This window comes from Pecten maximus, chromosome 13 (genome assembly GCF_902652985.1).
Source record: "Pecten maximus chromosome 13, xPecMax1.1, whole genome shotgun sequence".
Classification (NCBI taxonomy): domain Eukaryota; kingdom Metazoa; phylum Mollusca; class Bivalvia; order Pectinida; family Pectinidae; genus Pecten; species Pecten maximus.
Genome location: NC_047027.1, coordinates 11,551,950 through 11,568,916, shown reverse-complemented (window position 1 = coordinate 11,568,916; position 16,967 = coordinate 11,551,950). Strand labels below are relative to the sequence as shown.

The 16,967-nt window shown below is 36.5% G+C and overlaps 1 protein-coding gene across 3 annotated transcripts in view; it reads left to right on the top strand.

Moving 5' to 3' along the window:
- The window catches only part of LOC117341221, a 73,533-nt gene that overhangs the window by 29,972 nt on the left and 26,594 nt on the right, over positions 1-16,967 (top strand). Inside the window, exon 1 of one of the 3 annotated variants that reach the window (XM_033903079.1) lies at positions 3,182-3,288. The exons of the other annotated variants lie outside the window; for them this stretch is intronic. The gene's annotated coding sequence lies outside the window, so the exon portion shown is untranslated. Of the gene's footprint in view, positions 1-3,181; positions 3,289-16,967 lie in introns of those variants that run through there. 3 annotated transcript variants of the gene reach the window in all.

Below are 16,967 nucleotides of genomic sequence, written 5' to 3'. Positions count from 1 at the left end.
ATACAAACACAATTAAATATTGGACATTGAATCATTTCTACTACAGTACGTACTGTGGTACACAAAAATGTGAAGTCGTTTGTGTAATAATACAATGAATTGGTAACTGCTTAAACATATCTGTGACTTCCAAGGGCAGATAACTATGTTACTATTTCTATGACATCCAAACCAATGGTAGCTAGGTTACTTTGTCGTTTGTGAATCGTGCATGCTTCATGAGTACATCGAGAACATGTACATCCAATTACAATTGTAAGGATAGATACCCAAGAGCTGATAACTATGTCGGTACATGTATTTGTGTTAATATTTCCATGATATTAAAGGGTTGAGAACGTGTTGTAAGTTCTGTGACCATCAAGGGTAGATAACTGTAACTTTCTTGATTGATTGGTTTGTTTATCTTATTTTTTTTTTATATATTGATATAAAAGTAAAGTATTTATTTATTTGTATTGATCTTCACACGCCAAGGTAACTTGGCATGTCATTACTGGTTTAACAACGAGTTGTTTATAGTTAAGTTTGACAATTTTTGTTTTTGTAAAACATTTTAGCGAACTTCCGGTTCTATTAGTTTTTAGCATAACATAATAGAACTTGGAAATCAATCTCAGATGGCGGGCTAATATTGATCCAACGTCACTTCCGTGTATGTTATGCCCGTCTATAATGTGGGTTTGTCCGACGTGAGGTCCAATACTTTAACAATGCAAAGGCCACCGTTTCCTAACCACTTAAATTAGTTCGATCGCTCTTTTCAAACGGACACAATACTACTTCCGGTTAAGCGCAGTGTAGTTTTATTTTGTTAACACCTCTTTTATAAGTTTGTTTATAAAGAACTTCAAAGATGAAATGTCAATAACGATAAAAGCTTGTCAACATATGTTTAGGGCTAACATAGAAATTTGAGATTGAAAAGAGAATTCTATCATTGATATTGATCAACGTCAACGTTATCATGGTATTAGCGTCCTACACGATTATATTTAACTCTCCTCCAACACCTGTGACAATCGATATATTAGCCAACCTCTCGGACTAACCTATTAGCTGGCATTAAATCTCCTGCACAATTGAATTACTCGATTGTAGTTCCCGGGATTCAATTACTGACCGGTCCTCTCTGTACAATTCATGTAGGTCTCATTGGACACCACGACTGATATACAGTGTATACTGAATGGTTTCTATCTTTACTGTGACGGAACATGCTTCTGGCCCAGTCGGTAGATCTGGTGATTATCAAGCCGCGGATCGGTGTTCGAATCTTGTCGGAACACAGGACACTCAGCAGAAATGTGCTTTTCCCTGGGTTTTTTTCCACACGTTTTTGATTAGCCTGGTCATTGATATAAATAGAAAATATGTTACTAAATATAAACGGACCTACCTGGAGATAGTTACAGGTGCCCGTACGAACTTATACACAAGTGTCTTGTTAGATTGACCAGCGTTTTGAGGACATTTTGACGACTAAGCTGTCTGTGTTTCTTTGATTATGTACATACAGTCACGTGACATACGTATCTCTGTTACAATCTGTAACGTAACACAACCTCCATTCATTACATATCGGTGTCCATTACAAAACGGTACCACTACGTGATCAGGGGGCCTATTGTTTTTGTCAGGTAGGAGGCGCCGGATATATTTACCTATAGACGGGACTGTCCGTATGTACATGGGCACTGTTTTATTTTAGATGTATACACAATCGTATAACATAGACAATATTGATATAGATTTGTCCAGGTGTACATAAAAATGCAGTCTGTCCTTAAAATTGTATGTAACATTTTGGACTAGCACAATTTTGTTTGTTTGTTTGTTGGGCCATTTTGAGGCCGGGATATCCTTGTAGTAGTTGGTGGCTACTTCAATGAACAACATACGGGAGGCCCGTCGCATGCCATTCAGAGCACATGTATTTGTGGACATGATTGTGATGTTTTTGATTAAAATGTTACGTTATAGACGAGTAAATTATTGTATTAGATCGCATGATTATATGAATTATATATATATTCATGTATAAGTCATACCTTGGTCCTTTAGTATCTATAAGGCCATGGTATGATATATATATATGTATTATAAATAAGCAGGCGATCTTAAACAATAATTTACTCGTTTTTAACGTAATATTTTGATTAAAACCATCATAATCATGTCCACATATACCTGTGATTCAGAGCAACTAGCTATAGGTTAATGTATCTTGCCCAAAGACATATCTCAGCCTCCCGAGAAACACAAACCGACACGGGTAAGGACCACCGCTCCCCGGATCGTCACCTTATGCTTCTTTTCCGAGGAAATGTATGACCCTTTGTGAGCCGAAACCCGTTCTATATGGTAAATTGGACTGTCACGTAATCTAAGGACAGCTTGACGGACATTGGTAGGTGACTTTCCGAGGATTCATGCAATACTTTGTGAACTTATGAGTCAATTAAAATGAAGATATGGAAATCATGATGAACATTTTCCCACATAATTCTTGGACAAATTCACAAGTACATAAACGTCCGTATACCTGTACATAATCCTGTTACAATTCAATTAAAACGTTTATTACACAATTCTACAGATAATTACATAAGTAATAAGATGACAATACCTATTTACATTTTCGCATACATTTATATGCACTACAGTAAACTGATGTTTCCAACTATCTACTACTGTGTTCGCTGATCCATTTGTCCTTAATTTGAATTCAGAAAAATAAAAACCAAAAACAATTAAATGTAAGTGGTTAAGTTGACGTGGCGCCGGTACAGATGTATTATCAGCTTTATGGACCGTAACATGTATTACGCTTTGTACCCGGACAACCGTTTTAGTCTATCTTCAATGGGTATTTACTTTAATGCTTAATTTCATAACACCGGAAAATATACAACAATAATAAAAGACTTGAAAATTGTACCCATTACAATATGACTAAACAGTTCTCTTTAAAAGTCTCAATTTACTCCAAAAATGTGGGCGTTTAAAAAAGTGCCCCCACCTCGACCATGTTACATTAGACGGGCGTTTAAAACAATTTGATCTTCTACAGGTTTGATAAGTACACCGTGTAGGTATAACTCGGTGTTTAAACAACTCTATAACCGGGGTAAATAGCAACAATTGTTTACCGTGTATAGATACATGGCGCGCCAGACCCGTCACTCAGTAATTACGGTCCGGGACACAACTTAATATCATTACACGGCCGGGGAACTATCTAATTTGTGTCAATGTCCATTCTAGCCCAGTCGGCCTGCTAACAAGGTAAATATCAACTTAGAATTATATATAATTTTAAATGCTTCATCAGTATGTAATATATTATCATAATATATGTTTATATACGGGAATAAATCTATATCTGAGAATGACATGGACCGGTGTGACATACTTGAGGTGTAATACGCCATTGTCAGTCATAGCTAGTTACAACAGGTACACATTGAATTATGCAACGTATATAAGTGATATCTGGTAAGATATAACACTTATTCCTCACGTCATTATTATGCATAATATATATATATATATATATATATATTATAATTTATTGAATGATTATATTTTTTATAGAAAATACAGTGAAGATTACACTTTTATACAATGTACGATATACTCCATTGCATTGATTACAAGATACATTATGTCTTGGTTAAAAATACATTAGAAAACAGTCTATTAAATTTAAGTTACAATTGTATAAAATATACTAATGCAGCACGTGCTCTTTAAATGACACCTTAGTATACTGACGTACAAGATGTAAAAATTGCTTAATTAAATTGTAGTTGTATAGATATACATAATATATAATGTACAATGGATTGTATACATCTGCTCTTAATGTATACATATATATCTGAAAAATAGTATTACATGTCATATTTTGATAATAATTCAAACAATTACGAATTTCCCTTTTCTAAAATTTTATCAACATTCCAACATGGCGGTATATTATAATTGTACTTAGCCTGTGCAATACAACACTTGGTCAACTACCAGAACCTCGCGGTCAAATCCTCTGTAGATTCTAACATATGTACAAATAACTTTGATATAGACTCACATGTATAGTAAATGGTGGGTCATACATATCTACATAATATACCACAGCGGTAAAAATATACTAATGTATTGTGGTATATACCGATTTTTTAACATGCATTGAAAACAATATTATGAATACAAAATGTATATACAATATTGTATTGATAGGAATTAATGCATGCCAGTTTATCAGATTTAACTTGAACATATTTTAAGTTACTGTGCCATAAAGCACCAGCTCTTGTAGAGCTGCGTTCATATTCCTATGAATGACATAATGCTTTCATTACGAATTGTCGATGAAAGCGCATTGTTCAACTATATAAAAATGACAATATCGATGTGTATATTTTTTTTATAAAAGCATTACCATAACTGTACCTCCAGGGATGTCCGTAATTCGTAGATTCTTTACAGACTGGCTATTTAGGGCACCTGACGATATTTTGTCAATAGACTGCCGTGATTGTTAATTCATATAGAATGTAAAAAAGATTTACATGTTTATAATTTGGATTAATTACGGAAACTACAATATATAATCGTGCTATGCTTAAATGTTGTTGACGAAATGTCCATAGCAATTCTTCCTCGGGTGTTACATTTATGAAACAAATTTTTTGAGATATCTAATGCAATCCTACTACTACGCGTTAATTAATCGTCGACTTTCTACTCTCTATGCTATTTATAATGTCAGTCCTCTCGATATCATTGACCATTCAAATCTCGCGTGTGACATTTGTGGGTATATCATCTTGGAAAAGGGCACACAATTAATCCTTAGGAAACCTTCTCAGGATAATCGAAGTAAAATGACATCATGATATGTAATAGATGTGAACAAAGGCAATGGTAGCTATTGTAAATAATGATTATTTTTATATGACATTATTCTAAATATAGCTACCTGTTCAGGTAGATATTGACCACAGGTAAAGCCACGTGTCCCTATATTAACAGATCATTTACCCGTATTGAAGGAATTCAACAACTTTGTAAATCTTAATTCCTTCAGGGTTTGTCCGCGTGTCCCGGGTCACTGTGGCCTGTAATGTTTACAGTGATATTCAGGGTTGTCTTCCTTACTTTCGGTACACAGCATTATTGGCCTTTTTAATGATAAACAGGGTTGTCTCTCCCTATTTACTTTGGTATACGGCACTGTCACAATTTGTTTCTATTGATGTACAGGGTTGTCTCCCCTTATTTAATTTGGTATACGGCACTGTCACAATTTGTTTTTATTGATATACAGGGTTGTCTCCCCTTATTTAATTTGGTATACGGCACTGTCACAATTTGTTTTTATTGATGTACAGAGTTGTCTCCCTTTTATTTACTTTAGTACACATGACCATTCGACCTTTGTTTTTATTGATTTAAAGGGTCATTTCCCTTTAGTTATTTTGGTAAGATTGTGAGCCTTTAATATTTTTAATTGTTGTAGTGTCACTGCTTTTTATGTTAGATAAAGTATCAATTTTACTGTACCATATAGGGATATGAGTGACAATGTATCTGAAAGGAAAAACATCGTGCTGTTCCTAAATTACAGTGAGGAAAATCAGAAATTTCATTTAAAAAACGAATATCGATGACCCTTGACCTTATTTTTTATCCGTGCTGCACAAACACGTGTGATGACAGGCTAGTTACGTGCATGTTTACACAGTCTCCAGTATGTTTGTAGAACGTCAAAGCTCTGACAGAATATCACTTTGAACTCTCCAACCGGCGTCAAATGGTTTTATATTAGTTTCAATACGAATTACTCTGTAGCCTATTATCGAGCGAGTTATGGCTATTGAAACTGAATTTCATTTTAACATCAGACATTCATTTGGATACAATATTTTCAATATATTGTATAACATCTATCCATTATTCAAAAGTCAGAATATGCTCTCATGTCCTGAGCAAGTTGAACCACATTTTCTTGTAAAGGGATATAATTAGTAACTTTTTGTGTAGTAAGGCGGTGATCTCAACCTGCTGGGATTCGGACAGATTCAGAAGTTATTGAAATGCTGCAGTAATTCAAGAATCTCATGTTGAAATCTCCATTTCGCCTCCAGGAGATCGACAGTTCTGTTATATCTAAATGACTCCACTCTGTCAAATAAATAAAAATTGATATACATGTACGTCAAACCATGAAAATATATCTTATCCAATCAGAACGGTAGGTTTTATTTATCGCATCTAACGGCCATCACAACATTTCGTCCATTTCCATCCAGGATATAATTTGCCGGAATGATGCGACTGTAAACAAAGGTAGAATACGTCGATGTTTTGTAAATCGTTATAACTTATTTTTATCTGTCAGAAAACGTCTGGATCGCGCGCCGTGTTTGTTGTAACTTAGTGTAACCACACTTCATACATAAACACAAACTTTTTAAACACTCCGGGGCCGTATACCTGATAGAAAGGTCTAGAGGAGCAAGGCGATTTGTACTTTGAAACGTCTGAAATGTTGACACAATCATGATTTAATAGAGTTCGTCTTGTTGAGGATAACAGTGAGTGGTTTGGAAATACTTGACAGTACAAAGTCAGGATAGATTTAATGGTTGGCGATGTTTATAGGAAAACTCTTAGTTTAAATAACACGTCAATAACAGAAACTAAAGGTCAATAACAGAAACTAAAGGTCAATGACAGAAACTAAAGGTCAATAACGAGTGAATCTGTAGGTTAATAAAACAGAAACTTCAAGGTTAAAATTTAGAATCTATTGAGGTTAATAACACAATATTAAAGGCTATTAATACCGAACTTCAGGTCAGTAACACATGGACATCAATGACTCCGCAATAAAAGGTCAACTTGTTTCCGTCCGGTCACAAAGGTCAAGGGTTATGTCCGTCCGGTCACAAAGGTCACGCGTTATGTCCGCCCGGTCACAAAGGTCACGCGTTATGTTCGCCCGGTCACAAAGGTCACGCGTTATGACCGCCCGGTCACAAAGGTCATGTCTATGCTGTAACGTCAACCTATATATATAGGTGTTTTGACACGTGTTTATGATTCCTTTGTGTATCATTCTATATGTTGTATATATATATTGTCACGCGTTATGTCCGCCCGGTCACAAAGGTCACACTTTGTCTGTCCGGCCTTGAACATCTCACTTTGTGTCCGTCCGGTCCTATAGGTAGTCCGGCCTTGAACATCACACTTTATGTCAGCTCGTTCATAAAGGTCAACTTGGTATCTGTCGCGAGATCTTACATCAGCGTGGCGCGTTATTCCATTATCCCGTCCCCACTCTTACATAAGAACGTTCAATCTAGCTTTATAATATGATTTTATCTTTCATTATTGCCAATGTCACACGCCGTAAGAGTTAAGTATACAATACAGTATGTAAGTAGGCGTCAGTTTATTGTGTACTTACTTAGGTCTGAGACTTTGGCGCCACCTGGGTTTTAAAACGAGGCTCTCCAGTAGACGTTATCTACTTCCGGCGGAGTTTGGTAAGCGATGTAAGAGTAGTGTCGAATCTCTGTGATATTTTAGCCTTTGGTTAGGTGGCCCCACGTCAGACGGTAGTGCGGGTGTTCACAGTATTTTCTTCATGTATTTTTTAACAGAGTTTAGATCATAGGGACATGACAAATCCGCTATATCTGGATTTATATCGTCCATGTAGTTAGATCCTCAAATCCCTTTAAATCAATTACAAAACGAATATAGACATTTAATTTTCACGGGAGAATTATTTATATAAACACTTCATCCTTCGCCACACAAATCAGTCAGGTTTGCAAAAATTGAAAATTACAACTGAATGAGACCTTTGTTTGATTCGGAACTGATAGGGTCGGTCTGAGTACACAGGTGATGTTATATACGTTATGTAATGGGACCCCGCCTCGTGTTCTGACTACTTACAATGGCTGTTTTGGTCATGTACATAAAGTTTAGTATATCAATATCAATATATAGTATATATAGTTATACCGGATCGATATGCTGATATGTCCAGCTTATACAAGTGTCCGGTTTATAAGGGGTATCGAGAGTTGAATATCATAATTTAAATAACGATTTACGTATTAATAACACATTTCGTTCTTTCTTTGAGAAAATGAACATGCATACGGTCGTATTAATGCCCGGTCCCTCAACAGATATAAGTCATTTTCAAAAATATAATATAAAACTTTTTCAAGCGAAACGCAAATGCGTTATTTTTGTCTGACGATTCAAGATTGGTTAGTATTTAATATTGCATTGGATTTTCAACCAAACTTAATTTCTTACCTGACGAGTTGTTTTATAGGACAATGCCATTAGTTGACGTGTTGTACGATTGTTTGTCCCCGTGTATTGGTATTCCTGTCATTTATAAGTTTCCGTACGTCATTGGTCTGTATAGAGGCACACCAGGGGTTTGATGACGTTCCAATATTTTCCCCAATGGTAATTGACAATGACAGTTGTTTATTCGTAAACAGTACAGTGTAGAGAATATGAACTTTAACAAATTGATAACAATGATACATGGTAAAACAGTATGGACAGCAGTATTGTGAATTAATTATCTCATTTGTATCAATAATAAATTTAGCCAATGAAATAAGTTCATTTTGAGTTACGTAATTGAATAATGTATGAAACTTTAATGCATTTGGTTTATCATAATACTATCTAGACATATATTTCCGTCCACTATTGAGTATAAGTTGTTGATCACAGTTGAATAAATAATGAATTTGGTCGCCTATTTCTCTTTACATAAAGTGCCAGTTTGGTTTAGTTACTATCTATCAACAGCCATGATCACTGTCTCCGCTGTGTGTTAGAAACAGGCGTGTGTTTTGGCAGACTTGGGTATGTTTGTTTTTTGTCTCCATATAACTGAGGCCGACTTTATTTTCACCAGACTTTTGGTTAGACCATCGTTTTATTTATTTAGGAATATATTGTAAATTCGAACTGATGTCTCATTCAACAATGATATTAAGATCGATGTCAATCCATTTTGGAAAAAAAATGCGTGTGGCAAAATCTAAAAATTCACAAACAACAGGAATTAAGAATTATCAAACAAATATATGTATTAAAATAAGGTGAGACATGTCTAAAATATAATACAAATCACATTCTTTTATCGTAACTGTCAGCAGTTTCACGTTTTAAAAGCAGGGCCAATATCATTTTTTAAAGACCATGCCTGATTTAGTTACGATTTACTCTAGTTCCTATACTTAGTTATGGACAGTGCTCACATTCCTATGGTATATACTTTTGAATATTATAGGATACAGTTGTATTTAACTTTATTTTCAAACCTCGACATTTCAGTTTCTAGATCTCTAGGACGTGCGACCCGATACATGTTTTACCGATCGACCCTACACCATGTCTCTCAATGTAATATAGGCGGACGCTGATAAGGGCCTTCAGAATCTATTTAGACCTCGCCATTGACAACTGTTAATTGATAAGTATGATGACTAATTATTTAGTTATTAATACATGATTCAATATACTTAATAATGCATGACTCAGAATTTGAGCGGCTCGGGCTTAATTTCTACCAACAATAAAATGAAGGCCCAGTTGTTGAGAAGGTGATTAGTGCGTAATCGCAGTGTAACAACAGTGTTTAAATCCTCGTGAAATAGTTACTGGTAAATCGTACAGGACTCTACGGCCTCTTCCTACCTGATTAATTCTAAGGGGTAAATAACAAAAGTTTTGAATTAAAGTTAAAAATGAGATTTTCACTCAAGTGATTTAGCTACTTAACTTTTAAACAACTTCATTGGTCTGGTTCGGCTAAACTTCTGGGAAATCGCAACATGTTTCTTGAAAATCTTCCGTTAAATCTGTTCTGTCATAGGTTTTAGAAAAGTTTGGCGAGACCAAAGTTTCTTGTTGTAGAAACATGTTTGGACTCAGTTATCTTGTTTAACTTTCCGGTAAACCATGGCAAAGATTTATCCCAGAAAATGTTATATTTGAAATTGGTTATAGATGTGTTCGCATCAACGGGGACGCCATATTGTTATAGCGATATGGGAATTACTAAAATTAGAAATGAAATTGAAACGAAACGAAATGAGCGAAACGAATCGTTAAACAGTATAGTGGGTAAACAGGGACACTAAACACATATTTATTTGTGACGGGCCTAATTGAGGACATTCCAGTTAGGATTTGGATTTTTTTCGCTGATGAGACATGTTTTTTTTCGGTTAATCACTTTGTAGGACTAAAACTCTGCTAAGTAAACTGAATGGACCAGATTATCTCTTAAAATCTTAAAACGTTTACACTCGGAATTCCAACCTATGTACTGATTTAAAACACAATTCCCCGTCAGACATGTAGTATCATTCTTATGAATCCCTCTATACACGTCACGGGACACCTGTCTTTAGTGTAATCTGATACACCTACAGGAAAGTCGTCCCTTTAAAACCTGGATACAACTGTAAACTGGACAAGTTTCAACTAACTCTTAATGTAGAATGTCGCTCACTCAATCAGTATGACGCGTGAAAATATACGATTGAGAAAGAAAAATATCTTGTAAATTAATGGCGCCTTGTACCAGATCCTATATACACAGGGACAGGAAATGTAAGTCAGGTGAAGCGTATTTGGAATTATCCGTATGAGTTTAAAAATGTAAAATAAATGCAAACTATGTTTATCTTACAACAATTGCGAAACAAGTTATATCAACTTATATTAATCACGCTTGTTGGCCCCGGGCTGAAGCGCGGGAGGGGTCTTACTGTGTGAGGAAACCGGAGTACCTGGGGAAAAACCACGTCGTCAGGCAGATCTTACGCCCGATCGGGAAATCGAACTCCGGCCGTCTAGGTGAAAGGCAAGCGTGTTGCCACTGTGCCACCCGACCACCCGAAATGATGAGTATACTAAACAGTGTAACAGTATGATACTAGGTTTAGGGCTAGTCCGAATTTCCTCTGGCCCTGACACCTACACCATACATGGTGCCAGGGCCAGAGGAACCTCGGGCTAGTTCAAGGCTAACCATCGTTCGATGAAAATGATCAGTTCCTCGCCCTCTTATTTATTGTACAATATTTCACCGTAGGAGTCATATTGTACAAGGTGCCGCAGTGGCCGCGTGGTTAAGGTGTCCCGACACTTAATCACTAGTCCTCCACCTCTGGGTTGCGAGTTCGAAACCTACGTGGGGCAGTTGCCAGGTACTGACCGTACGCCGTTGGTTTTTCTCCGGGTACTCCGGCTTTCCTCCACCTCCAAACCTGGCACGTCCTTAAATGACCCTGGCTGTTAATAGGACGTAAGGCAAAATAAACCAAACCAAAATCATATTGTACATACTTATTACAAACAGCTAAGTAAAATTTTATCACGTGACAAGTAAAACCAGAATGTTGATATCATATAACAAAGTGGTAATTATATATATAAACACGTATACGAAATAAAGAACGGTGGTCATCAGCTTGGTACAGATTTATATATACATGTTTATATGTTGTGTGTGACGTTTTAAAAGTTATTTGTATGGACGTCACGTGATTAAATCCTGCCCGAACAGGTGATATATATATTCATTAGTCCACCTGTATAAACAGGTAATATATACATGTACGTGTCTAGAATTCTTCATCAGATTGTTTGTTTACTTTTAAGAAAATTGAACTTTTTAAAATTCCGTGTCAATTGATTCTGCCAATTAGTCAGGGCCTGCGCATATATATCATTTCTAAACATTAGAATTGTCACCGAATGACGAATATGTAAAGTGTTAACAATTTAAAATTCCGTGTCAATTCATTCTGTCATTTAAATCAGGGTATTGCATGTCACCCTAATTAACACCGGGATTGTCAATATTAATTACAATATGGCATGTTTTGATGAGTTTAAACGTCTGGAAGTAATTCAATGACGTCATCGGTGTCGTTAGGATTAATGGTACTGGATACGTTAAGTTCCTTGTCGACATATCGTGTAGATACCGGGGTATACGATAGAGCGTGCTGATGGGATAGCTTTTGTTAACTTTATACAGATATGTCTGTATAGAGAAATATATTCCAATTCGGGGTTCTTCTACCTACATACATTGTACATGTATATTATATATCAACGTATCGCTCTTACATTAAAGGGAACTTGGCAAAATTCTCAACACCACCATTAGACTACACTCATCGTCCGGGGCCAAAGTGTCAAACAAGTCCCTGTGCTGTATCACGTTGTACAGAATTCAATACACCGCGGAGTTTAAAGTAGAATTCCTTGTTTTCTATGTGGGTATTGATATTGTACAGAAATGATCTTTTATAATACATTTTGTATTTTGCACATGTATCATCCAGAACACCTTGATGTATTGTAAGCTTACTGTCCGAATGAAATATGAATGTGTCATTCGAAACACATTGGCCGATTTTCTGTGAACATCCAACATTTGTTGGAAACTACCGGAATCGAGCTGCGAGGTGTTCCGAATGATGGATTCCCATTGTACACCGCAGCTGGTTAATAGCCATTTAAACAACTGTACATTATGATTCCAACTTAGACTCACAGATTGATCAAAGTGCTAAGATGATAGACACAGTACAGTTGGATAAACAACTTTCACCGAAATTGGTCAAATAAACTGATCGGATTATTTCAATAGTCGTATGACATTAATGGAGATAATTTAATCATTTATCGAATTAGATAAAGATCAGATAATGAAAGGAGTCATTGACATATATCTAAAACCTCAAAGATATATAAACATACGCTTGGATTCCTGATCTGGACTGTTTGTTAAGATCAGTGAACTTATACATTGTGTTACATTGTATCTCGGTTGTGTCTTTGTATCTCGTTAGTATATAACGGTATAACGGGTGTTCTCCATTACTGTGGGGGGTGGGGGTGGGTGAGGGGGGTGGGGGGTGTCTTACTGGGGGGGGGGTCTTACTGTGAGGGGGGGGGGGGGGGGGGGGGGGGGTCTTACTGTGGGAGGGTCTTACTGTTTCTATCTTCGAATCGTTCCCCGTCCGGAATCGAACCCCGGCTGCCCAGGTGAAAGGCAAGTGTGTTACCACTCAGTCAGCCATAAGACATGTCTGACTGTACCTACGTGTATGTACCTAATGCATGGCCTATAACGGGGGTCTGATACACACACACAAGGATCAGCAGATACCGTACTGTACCGTAAGTTGACATTCAATATAAACGGTACTTAATACGAGCTTTAAAATCATAATCTACCCACGAACAGTCACATTATATATAATAGGACTTGGTGTATCAGGCCCGGCCAGGGTGTATGACCCCTTGGTGACCCCAGTAATATACTACAGAGGTTAAATGGGTAGATCAGGTACACCCTACGTGTTCCTGGGACGTGTGTGTAGATATATAAGGTATTTATATAAAGTTTGATATCACGAAACAGCAAATACCACATTAAAGAAACTGCAAATACAGCACCAAGAAACTGCAAATACAGCACCAAGAAACTGCAAATACAGCACCAAGAAACTGCAAATACCGGGTCAACAAACTGCAAATATTGCATAAAAACATCAAATACCGCATCAAAAAATAGCAAATACCACATCAAGAAACTGCAAATACCGGATCAACAAACTGCAAATATCGCATAAAAACAGCAACAAGAAACTGCAAATACCGCATCAACAAGCATCAAATATCACGCCAAGAAACAATAAACCCATCGGGAAAAAAACCTAGCAAAAAACAAACAAACAAACAAAAACAAATACCGTTTTAACAACTGAATACATCGATAAAAATTCAGACCGTACCCGTCAAGAAACAGCAAAAACTTCGCCAAGAAAAAACATATGCCACGTAATGCAAAAAACACACAAATACCGCTTTATGTACACCAAATTGTAAAACGATATAGTTCTGAATCATTGTGGGGTGTTATTTTCATGTATTGATACATTTGATGCGGTTTTTTTAATTATTATACCCAGCTTTTTTTTCGAGAGTGCTTGTTGGTGAGTTCGAGTTAACGGGGTTTCACTGTAGATTTTGTCCTGACGTGAGTGTGTACATACAGTCAATAGAGAGGTGGGGGTACCTTACACTCAGACTCTCCGTGTCACGCGCTCTATTGCGTCCTTTGTTTATTCTGCAATACTTCTGTGAACAAGACTAATAGATTCAAGTGGGCCGGCGCACCACTAAAATATTGTCTATTTATTCTTCAGACTAAAAATAAAACGCAATGGTCCAGACATTTCAAATACAAAGTAAAAATCGATAATAGTGACGTAAATATTGGCTGTTTTAGGGATTTGTCGACTAAGGCTAATTGTTTTTTGACACTAAGGAGCTTGATATTTTGACTTTATATGTCTGATCCTTCACGGAATGTCTAGGGTTGCGAAAGTATGGACGCGGAGAGGAATTGTCTTAATGCCAACGATAGCGATGGGGATACCGCCCTGATCAGGTAAGCACACTGCATAGCGATGGAATGTCTTAAACCCAAAATGAATGTATAATAGACATAATGTCCAATATATCAGTGTTTAATCGATGTGGCAGTTTAATACCGTTTCGAGATTATATAGTGCCATTCTTTAGTCATGATTACGGTTTATATAAAATGCAAAATTGACTTTTGATACGAAGCGAATGCGCCGGTCGTAATGTAGAAGTTATTTTTCGAGAGTATGTAATATCAGATTCGGAGGATCGATCAACCGTGTATCATTACTATCTGCATGATTTATCGAAATATTCTAATTTCAGTTCTAGCTCGATATTTTTGCTTTGTTTCTCAATTACGAGTGAAAGGAAACCTTGGCATATGATATAAAATATACTTCGTGGACGTTATTCAGTTTCGAAAATGATGGACTTTTATTGTCAACAAGTTATTTATTATTAAACACATTTTAATGTACACTGCTCCATAAACGATTCCATTGTAAACAACAACACTTCAACGAAAACAACAACAAATAGCACAACGTTTTATTTACTGGTGCCTCTCGATCTGTCAAGGAGAGCCCATTTGTTGACAAAAGTTCTAAATAAATAATCAAACATTATTTTAACAAATGGTCACGTCACAATACACAAAACGATGACGTCACTTTTCCTAGTATAATTGTTAATTGCCAATTTAATTATTCAGTAGTATACACGGCATGGTTGAACAAACACGTGATGAAATATCAAGTCAATATCTTGATATAAATGTTTTTGCTAAAGTGAACAATTTTACACAAACAATGATTATTGCGTTCTTTCCCCCGTTTTGTTAGTTTGTTTACTTATTTCTTAAAGGTGGGGTTTCAAAATGGACTAACAAGCAAATACGATAACTTGTATTTGCTATTGGTAGCCTTTGTAGTCCCACGTTTACAAATGGGCGTTGAAGTCCGAACATGTACATACGGAGGAATATAGCGTCCTTTTTGTGCCAAAAATGAAAAAAAAGAGTATGATTTTGGGGGAAATGCTACAATACCATGTGTTTATTTTTTGTGAGAGTAAACATGAACAGACTGATAATAACATACTATATATCATATATGCAAAGCAAGAAGCTACATTTTCGTAAACATTAGGAATAAGAGATACAAGTAGGATGGACATTTTCCTTCTCTAGTATTGTATCGACTTATTAACTTTTCCTTGTTTATCTGTTACCAGTATGGTCGTATGTGAGAACTCGACACTTGATTATCGAGCTCAATAGTCCTTAATCGGAGGATAATGCCGGTATAGATCCTTGTGGATGTCATTTCTACGTTACCAAGCTATTCAAAGTAAACAAGTGCAAGAGACGTGACTAAACCATGACCTTTCACCTCGTCAAGTTGCTCCCCCGGATTGTTAAACAGTGGCAAATTAGGCATGTAGCGATAAGATCATAAAGGGCTTAGTCTGAAATTAACTCGTCTGCTTGAGTCTAGATTTACTTGTATTTGGTAAGGGATGAAAGTTTGGCCAATACAAACACGCCTCTCCGTCTGTCGAGAAGCTCCACGTGTGAGGGACTGCATGGTAGCTAAATCCATGTTGTATTTTTTCAATAAACATTCATTCAAACTTGACGAAGAAACCTACGGGGATGTATTGAATCTGTTGTAAAAGTTTTGGTCGTTGTATTAAGTTGTTTACTTGTGAAATTGATCCCCCATGATGTATGGTATAGACTATAATTATATATATAACCGAACTTGACGTCAACAGAACCGCCATTTGAGGATTTCCTTTACAGCCGGGATTAACTCATTGATAAATTACATCCCGGCTTCCTGACAGGATTGTCCATTTGTGTCACAATCAATAGTCTTAAGTGTTTTTCTTTACAATTATGTTTTCGTTCGAGCATAAATTTTAATCAATACTTTTAAAAACACATTTTTACATAATAATAATTTATATCTGAAATGTTAGTGCTACAGAGCTGAGTGGTATCCTGGGAACCAGGGATTAGCGGTGTAGACAGGAAACAGCTCTCCCGACAGATGTTGGTCTGACAGCTCACATTCAATATATAGAGGATCGGCAATGTTTATGTAATATAAAATTTTGAGTATCACAGGGACTTGTAACATATTCCAAACTCATGTGTACCCGGTATGAAGTATGGGATGGGAATTTACGTCATATCCCTGTGGCCTATGGAACCACGGGTAATGAATTTAGTTTTGTACTTGATTGTTAAGCTTGAGGATGTTTACGATTTTTTTTATAATTTCATTGAACGTCTGGGGGGGGGGGGGGGGGGGTAGGAGGGGGGGATCTGGCGAGGTATATTGGGACCCATTTAATATATGATGTAATGAACACACCCGTAATAACACCTACATGTAGCCACTCGGAACTCCTCGGATGTAACTACGCAACATCACAGCACAGCC